Genomic DNA, 8,925 nt, shown 5'->3' on the forward strand with positions numbered 1-8,925 from the left:
AACTAAACTGCATGAACTAACCATTAGGGATCAAGTATCTTAAGTTAGAACGTCTACAGTATATAAAAGCAGATATGTCTGGCCAGATTGTGTGAGAACAAGAAGTGACTGCATTTCAGATAAATAACAGGCACCTAGAAATCATGTGAGGTCAGTCAGGGAGCAGAGGGATTCAACTGACCACCACATTTTAAAACAACCTGGAAGGAAGAGATGAGACAGTTTAGGAGCGACTGCTTTCCCTGTGCAACTGGTAGAGAGACGGTTTTAACACCGTTCCAAGGTGAAGAAAAAAAAAATCTATAGTAGAAATGGCAACACACAAGAGACAGACTGATTAAGGCAATTTACTCTGCTAGACATCAAATGCTTTTTTGAGGCTATAAGTGATCATTCAAAAAATTATCTCAGATCAAGCACCCATGGCCAAACAAAACCAAGCAGAGAGGAGTCTCTATGTTGGAGGGGCAATGAGAAAGTCTCATTTAACACAGACCCTGTGTTATTCACACTTTTTGCTTGTTCTGTCTGCAGAAGTCAGGTCCCAACAGAGCTCTTGGATCCTGGAGAAGCCTGATGAGAGATGTCGTTCCAAACCAACCAACAGAGAAGTCACCCCACAGAGAGGAAGAGGAGTAATAGTCCTCACATGTAAATGAAGTGAGGCAAGGCCTGAAAAATGCTGCACAACAAAAGAAAAATTGAGGCCAGAAACTAGGAGTGCCTGAAAGAGCACTTTGGAGAGCGAGCACCTGTGGGATGGTAAGAAAATGCCAAACAGGTAACAGAGACAAGAAAGAGGGTAGAGATAATCCCTCTGAAAATACTAAAATGAGCTTCTTAACCTACAGTTGTATCTCTGTAGTACATGTCTGAATAGATATGGGGACAGGAAACTGTTATTTATAAGCTAAAGCAAAAAGTAATATTGGGGGGGCGTAATTTTTTTTTTTTAAGCAGTAACTCACATGCATAAAACAGGGAGTGAGATCATGACCCTGTTTAAGCCAGTGGCAAAATCCCTTCGACTTCAAGTCACAATCAAGGCTTTTTACTCACAGTTCCTGCTCACTCCTCACCATGTCACATTAGCACTACCTCAGTGTTAGAAGTCAATACTGGGCCTTCAGTTGTGTGCAAAGTTACATACACACGTATGCGAGTGCTGTATGTTTTGTACACTGAAGTGTTCATAGCTGACCCCCATTTTGTTGTTAGAAAAACTGAGGCACAGAGAGCCCAAAATAGGACTAAGGCTCCTGACTTGCAGCATAACACTTTGTGGCTGGGAGCATGGTGCTTCCCTCTGCTCTGGGTGTCCCTGAGAGCCCAAACTGCTCTAGGGACCTCCTGGGAAAATGGGCCATCACCTGTTCCTAGAAAGCTTGTATCAGCCAGAGCATGAGACCAGTACTGCTTTACAATTTGCAATGAGCAGAGAAGCTGATGAGAATGGCAATCACGCATCTGGGGAAGTATGAGTCCTGAGCACAGTGATAGCCTTTGATAGGTAGTGATGTACGCATTCAGATGCAGTACAGGTATAAAAATACTAATCTGTATGATACTTCTCCTGTGTAAGTATGACAAGCATCGTTGCAGGCATGCAAAAAGGCAGTAAGATAAAATAGTTTTCTGAATGCTATGCAGCAAATTACAGACAAAGCCAGTATTCAGGCACACCTAATCCTCAGTCTGTGTCCAATCCTACTAATTGCTCAAAGTGTCTTTGTTGTTGTCGCATACAAAAGGTAATTACATATTTGAAAATGTTCCCCCGCTAGTTGCTTGGAGAGCTATTAAAGAACCCACACGTGAGGGATGAACAGAATGAGACTGTAAGTTTCTCATTGTTTAACAGAAATGCAAGACTGGCAAACTCCCCCATCATGTGCAGGACTGGTGCTCTGAATCGCAGAAGAAAGACTTCAGTAGCAGTGTTTAAAGTGGAATTGACAAATCTGAGGATTATCAGTCCACAGACTGTAAGAAAACTAATCTGAATATTGCAGTCCTTCAGTGCTTGAAACTTCCATTGCTTTCAGGGTCTGCAAGATTAGCCCCCAGTTTGCAAAGGAAAAGCCTTACCTGAAAGGCTTTTGAGGCATGTTCCTCTTTGAAGGAATAATTCAAACCACCAGTTCATTCTAGAGTATTATTACAGATCTTCATCCCTGCGCTGCAGTTATTGGTTTCCATGTGCATGGAGTGAATTAGTGGCATGTTTCAGCTGGATTTCATTATTCTATTATCCAGTCAGTAGTAAAAATCCATTCATGTCAACTCTGAAATACCAACCGGTTGTGGATGCAATGTCATGTTTCATGGGAGCTGGTTACATTATGAGAGGAAAAAAAAGTTTGCCATTTAAACAAAATGGCTATTTAGCTCTTCTTTGAAACTGAACTTTTGGACAAGCAGGAGGAGGTAAAAAGGTAAAAAAATCCTGAAAAATCTCTGGATGGGTGGAAGTTTCAGCAAATTATTGATTACTTAACCATATTATTTGCCCCAAAGGCAAAAACATCCTGTGCCTTTGTTCTGCTGTTATCCTGCTGGAGTTGATCAATTTCACAAAGTTGTTCAAGCAAAGAATTAAGCCTACTTGTACGACTCTCACCACTGGGCACTGAATAATGCAGAGGCAGAGAAAGCACATTTCTGCTTCCCTTGCCTGCTTGGTTCTAACCCTGACCCACCACCACCTTGCATTTGCATGTATGTGTTTTGCTGAATAGACAAAGCATGTGCTTATTCTCTTCTTCTAGCGCCACTAAAGTTTAAATTCATAAAGTTCCTTCTCCTGATATTTCCTTAGCTTCCTCTCCTGTGACACTTTTAAAATATGTCCTGCCCTATGATCAGGAGTAAAAGAAGCACATTGATATTGCTTTCAAACGTGTGTATTATCTAAAAGGCAAGTCCATGTAAAATGTTTTCCGAATGAACTTGGTTAAAATTTCAAAAGTATAGATGGATGGAGAGTGGGAATTTCCAGCATATCCAACAGTAGAAGAAAAGTAGAAACTGCTTATCTTAACATATCCTATAAAATTCTGTAGGTCATCAGCTCCAGGTGATGTGCCCTTATTAAAGCACCAAAAATGTTTCTAGACTCACTGCAGCAAAAGCAAAGTTGTTCGACAGCAGTGTTCATCTATTAGGACAGCAAAATGATCACCGATTCTGACATGAGTAACAGAAAGGTTAAGTTAAAGATCTTCAAAAGGAGGACTTTTTTAGCCACAAGGGACAAAAGGAGTGGGAAAAAAAAAAAGGACTGAAGAAAGTTGTATACAAAGAAGCCATTTAATGCAGATTTGCCATAAGGCAAGATAATAATGCTTGAACGTTATGAACTGCAGAAACTCCATGAACACATTATATTTTAAACACTTAATCTGTTTTACAAACTATGTACATTCTTCTGCTAAATAAGATGAATTGGGATTCAAGAAGCAGCACATCCTGACAAATCTCCTCCTAAAGGCATCCATTAATATAAATCAACAGTAGCAATTTTGTTTGATCATTTATTTGCAAGAATCATTAAGCTTTATTAACATAATTATTCCCTGTGGGACTTCATGTCACATAAATGAAAAATGGCATTATCAATATTTAAAAGATAAGTGTGTAATGTTCAGAGTACTTAAACAGTACTCTGCAGGTGGTGTCCAGCTGTAGCAAATTAGATTAGGTTTAATTTCTAAATTGTAGAAATGTAATTTCAGTGCAACTGTTTATTTCAAAACTACGTTTGCTTATTGTGCAAAGCATAAACACACAACCAAACTCTATAGTTACTTGTTACAGTACGTGTGTGTACACATTGTTTTCTGATTTCAAGTAAGCAACTTGTCTGAAGATATCAAATGAGAAGCAAATGTTGCTTACTGGTGGAAGTCCTTTTATAATCTTGTCTTTTTTACTTTTTACAGTCCTATATGATGACCTGAAATTTTCTCAGTGAAATGAGACGACTTTCTCCCTCATCCTCTTATCTCCTTCCAAGCAAAATAGTAGTTATGGTGTTATTAGATCTCCTTCTCTACAGAGACACGGGGAAGGGCCCTGCTTTCCTGCAGTAGCTCTGAGACCAAAATCAGCTGGTGCCTCTGTACCAACTCTGTGATCATCTCAGTACTAAGAATGAGCTTGGCTTACATGAGCACTTTTTGAAGCAGACATGGGGACTGATGCATAGCAAAGCCGTTTGGGTAAGATTGCACCGGTCCTGCCCCTGAGCGGGCAGCTGCCTGAAGCATGGCGTGAGCCCCACACTCACAGCCTCCAGGGCAGGCACTTTCAGGTTTCTGAAGGATGCCGAGGAGGTCAGAGTTAAGAAGAGAGTATATGGGAATATAATTATGACAGTTTGAGGGAGGTCAGATGAATGAACTGCCTGCTTGTCATCTGCTTAGGGGAAACACTGTGCATCTTTGGTTCCCCTTGCTGCTGCTAGAGCAAGTGCTGAGCGGCAGGCATGAGCAAGAGCACACGCTGCTTTGGGGAAAAGTTGCCAAAGGTTCCTGCGCAGATGAGTTACCATCTGGGCACTGCTCAGAGTAAAAGCCTTTAATTGAGGGAAGGGACTAGTGAGAGTCCAGCTGCAGGGTGGCAGAGTAAACACGGCTTTTGGGGCTGGGTAAGCCCCACTTTTGGGCAGTGGATCCACGGTGCGCAGAGCAGCATGGTGCAATGCAGGGAGTGTGGCACTGAGCTGCAGCCACCCAAGAAGGCCTCTTGAGCCCTCTCCACAGCTGCTGGCAGTGCTGCGATCCCCCAGCTATGCAGTGCCCCACATCACTGTGCCCCTTCGACAGACCTGGCATGCAGGGTCCCAGCAAATGAATGGTGCTGAGAAGTGAGAGACTGGGAACGCCTCGCAGACAGAAATTTGTGGGCTTTGTCTGGTCCATAGCAATACAGAGGCAATTCACCACTTCGCTGGTGAATTTTTTTTGGAGCACAAAACTGATGTTTTATCAGCAGTGAAATGTATCATTAACCACTGTGTGCTCTTCGCCTCTCTAAAGGCTCTTGAATAAAACATCAGGGATTTTACTAAAAATAGCCCAGGACTCCTCCAGACACACATCCCCATGTGGGGCTGGGAAGCAGCGCCTTTGCCAGCCTGGGGCTCGTCACAGGGCTCTACTGAGGCTGATGGGCAGGATGAAGTGCTAATGTAAGAGATGGACACAGGCAGCAGAATTACTTTCACATTACTTTCATGTTGCTCTCAGCCCTTTCTGGGACTGATGTTTGTTTTCTGTTATTGCCCTTCAGTTGCCCTTTCCATTGGTTGGCTTAAGCTTATGGTTACAGATTAGTTTGTTAAATACTCTGTTGTTTGCAAATGGCATCCATCATCTTAGTTTTCCACTCTTTGCTAAGCTCCCCCTTTAGAGGTCCTCAGTTTTTTTAATTATTCACAAATGTTAAATGGAACTCTGGAATTAATTGTGTTTGGTGGTATCTTGCAGGAATGAAAGGAGTCTGCTTTATTCTAAGCATGTTTCTTGGTGCTCTCTTTTGCACTCAAGTTAGAATATATACTAACACCTGGACTCGGTGCTTCCAAGGGAGTAGGCAGTCCTGGAAGCATATGCCATCTCATCCTTTTACTTGGTGTATACTTTTCTATGGGTGCTGCTATAGGGAGAAGAGGAGTAAAGCTTAGTACTTAACAGTTTTTTCTCAATATCTCATTCAGCCTTGGAAATTACAAATCTTCCTTCCAGAAGTGTATATTCTGACAGCATTGCACACAAAATACTGAAAAGGAAACCATGACCTGGTCAAGTGCTTAAATGATGGCCAAAATCAGCTGAGGTGATTATGATGACTGGGTTGGGGGTAATGACTGGTTTCCCTCGCAGACACTCCCTTTGTCCTGTTCAGTTGGGCACTTTGGCAGATGAGCTCGTTGCATGCTGGTTACACAAATGCCTCCTCTAAACCCCACACAGGAAAGATAAGGATAGGATAGAGTAGGAAAAAATTTAAGTCTGGTATTTAATCTTTCTGCTTCCAAATTAAAAGCTACAAATGGAGCTTGTTATCTTGAGGGGCACTTTTTGACAAATAATTAAATGAGAGCTCACATGTAAAAATCTGATTAAACTAGATATAACTTTTTTGAAAAGCTTTTACAAATAGAACTTTCATACCCATAAACATTTAGATTCTCAACTAAAAATCATCACTGTTCATTTTCTAAAGAAAGAACTCAGTCCTTTTGCTTGAACTTATGATCTCTATTCTTTTTCACAGGGGACAGGAGTTTGATTATGATAGGCAAGTGGATAAAGCTCTTGCTGCACAAACCAGAAGTGTCATTATAGCAGTGGTTTTACAACATTCTTTACATAGAAGAACTATATTTGCTCTGCCTAGAACATTTGCTTAAAAAAATGATTACAGGTGAAGCAGAAAGCCTGGTAATTGCAACTTGTATTCTCCACAGTGTTTGCTAGTTGGATTAAAAAGAGCACGGTGGACATGGCTCTCTAATTGTTTTTTAATCACTGAATGCTAGCAAAGTTTTGCCAAATGCACAGGAGAAATGCCCTGTTCCATAACCCGAACAGATTTACCAGCTAGGCAGACAGTTGGCAAGAAAGCTCAGACTTTGCTGTGTGCTATAAAAGCTCATTTCCCAGCTCACTGAATGGATGTTGTACAAAGCCTGGCTGATGTCGATAGTGTAATTGCTGCCTTTTTTTCAGGTTACCTATAAGAAGCAATTGAACTGCAATATAAATTAAAGTAGGGAAATAATAAGGAACTATAGAATACATAGGACACTTACAAACTACTAAACCATGTAAATAATGTTGATTGATGGGAGAGATGCAGAAAGGCACAAACTTGGTATTGGTTGGAATAATAGGAATGGGACAGAAACTGCAGAGAAACAGGAGCACCCAAAGAAAATATGAAAAAAACAGCCAGAGAGCCTAAGGCAGTCTTCCCATCTTGACCCTGAACAAATCCTGAAAGGCTGAGACTAGCTAGAGAGACTTTGAAATGAGTGATGAAATAGCGTCCTAATTCCCTACTTTTGTTTTACAGTATCAAATGAGTTTGAGCTGCATGTTTCAAGAAGTACTTATGTTTTCTGGCGTTGCTAATGTGGAAACAAAGAAATGACAAGGATTGTGTGGAGGTAAGAGGTTGTGGGATGAAAAATGATTTTGTCAACATATAAGCCTGGAAGGGACTGTCTAATCCTTCTGCCTGCACAGAAGCAGAATCTAGTGTAGTTGCACTACACTACAATTTTTATTTTTAAAGATCTTCTCTACAAACTACCTAAGGAGTCTGTTTTGGTGTTATCCTGCCCTTTTAACTAGAATAACAATTACTTCACGTCCAACCAGCAAAAATAGCCTCTGTAAGAAACTGGAGTGTAATGTCACTGTGAAGTAAAATTCATCTGTAGTCTTTGGAATTTATGTATTCAGTTGTTAAAAACAGTGTGTCCCCTCAGAGAAGTGGGTGGGTGCTTTACAAACTTGAATAAATCAGTAATAAATATTAACAGGAAGTGTTAAGAACCCTGAGTTTACCCAGAAATACATGCTATACAATGCTGTGGATGTAAATTCATTCTATTAGTTTTAGTCACATCAGCCTTTAGACACACAGCTAACAGCTTTTACTCTTGACCAGTAGAACTGAGCAGAGATGGAAGACCAAAAACAAAGCAAAGAACATGGCGCCCCTAAAAGACTAATTTCTGTTCATGACTGTTGCACAAACCCGGGGTGGGGGGTGGGGGTATAGTAACACAGAAAACAAACGACACAGACTACCTCCTTACCTGCAGCTGTAATTCCCTAAGGGGGGCTGTAGTTGGCCGATGGAAAAACCACACTGGCATGACATGATGACTCAAAGATCCAAAATAGACACCTTACAGCTACAGAAACTGGTGCTAAAAACACAACAGATAAACAATAGAACATAACTGCCATGACTGATACTACAGCAAGCCTCATTGGACACTTAAGGAAAAGGCAAAACTGGAATAATAGAAAAAGCTTGCGTGCCCAGGACTGCGATAAAAGACAGACCCCTGGCTGGAGACTGTTACAAGCACAAATAATACACATCCTCTTCTCCAAGAAATTCCGGGAAAGACTATGACAAACCTGCACTGGAAATAAGTGTTAAATATATACATTATATATAAATATATATTATATATATAAATATATATAATATATAAAAATAGTCAATGCCTCTTAGTAACAGTGACTGTGACATCTGGATGGATGGTGAAGAGACAGATGCAAAAAATTAAGTAGGGAATGAAGTAAGTAAAAGGCACGGAGAAAGAGAGACCTTAGAGTTCTGGAGGGTATATTTTAATGTACCTAATGCTTTCCAAGATGAGACTCGTCTGACGTTCAGCCCTGCATACTGTGATGTGGAGGCCTGGATGGTTTACACTGTGTCTCTGGTGACTTTGTCATGCTTGAGAGACTAAAACAGAACAGACCTCACTGACGCCCAAATCCAACTGCAAAACCCATCTGAGAATGATGAACCCTCCTCCCTTTCCCAACCATCGCCCAGTCCTAAAACTTTAGAAACCCCCTTCTCTTCTCCTGAACCCCCTGCGTTGGCTGCTCCTCGGGAGCTGCTCTTCTGAGCCATACCCTACGTTCTGTGGGCACCTCCTATCTTCCATGTTGCCACAGACTCTGGGCTCTGCTACAGGCCCACAAGATAAGTGAAGTCCTGATGCTTACAATCTGTGAAGAGCCTGCCGCAAGCCGCAAAGGCTCTAGGGACAACGTGGTACTCTGTGGGCGATGGGGAAAGGCGACAAGCCATCCCATACGCTGAAAGACACTATGCCTTACGTCCCTGCTGCTTTCTTGAGAAATGCTAAAACTCCACATACAGATG

The sequence above is a fragment of the Aptenodytes forsteri genome, unplaced genomic scaffold, assembly GCF_000699145.1.
Source record: "Aptenodytes forsteri isolate BGI_AS27 unplaced genomic scaffold, ASM69914v1 Scaffold83, whole genome shotgun sequence".
NCBI classification, from domain to species: Eukaryota; Metazoa; Chordata; class Aves; order Sphenisciformes; family Spheniscidae; genus Aptenodytes; species Aptenodytes forsteri.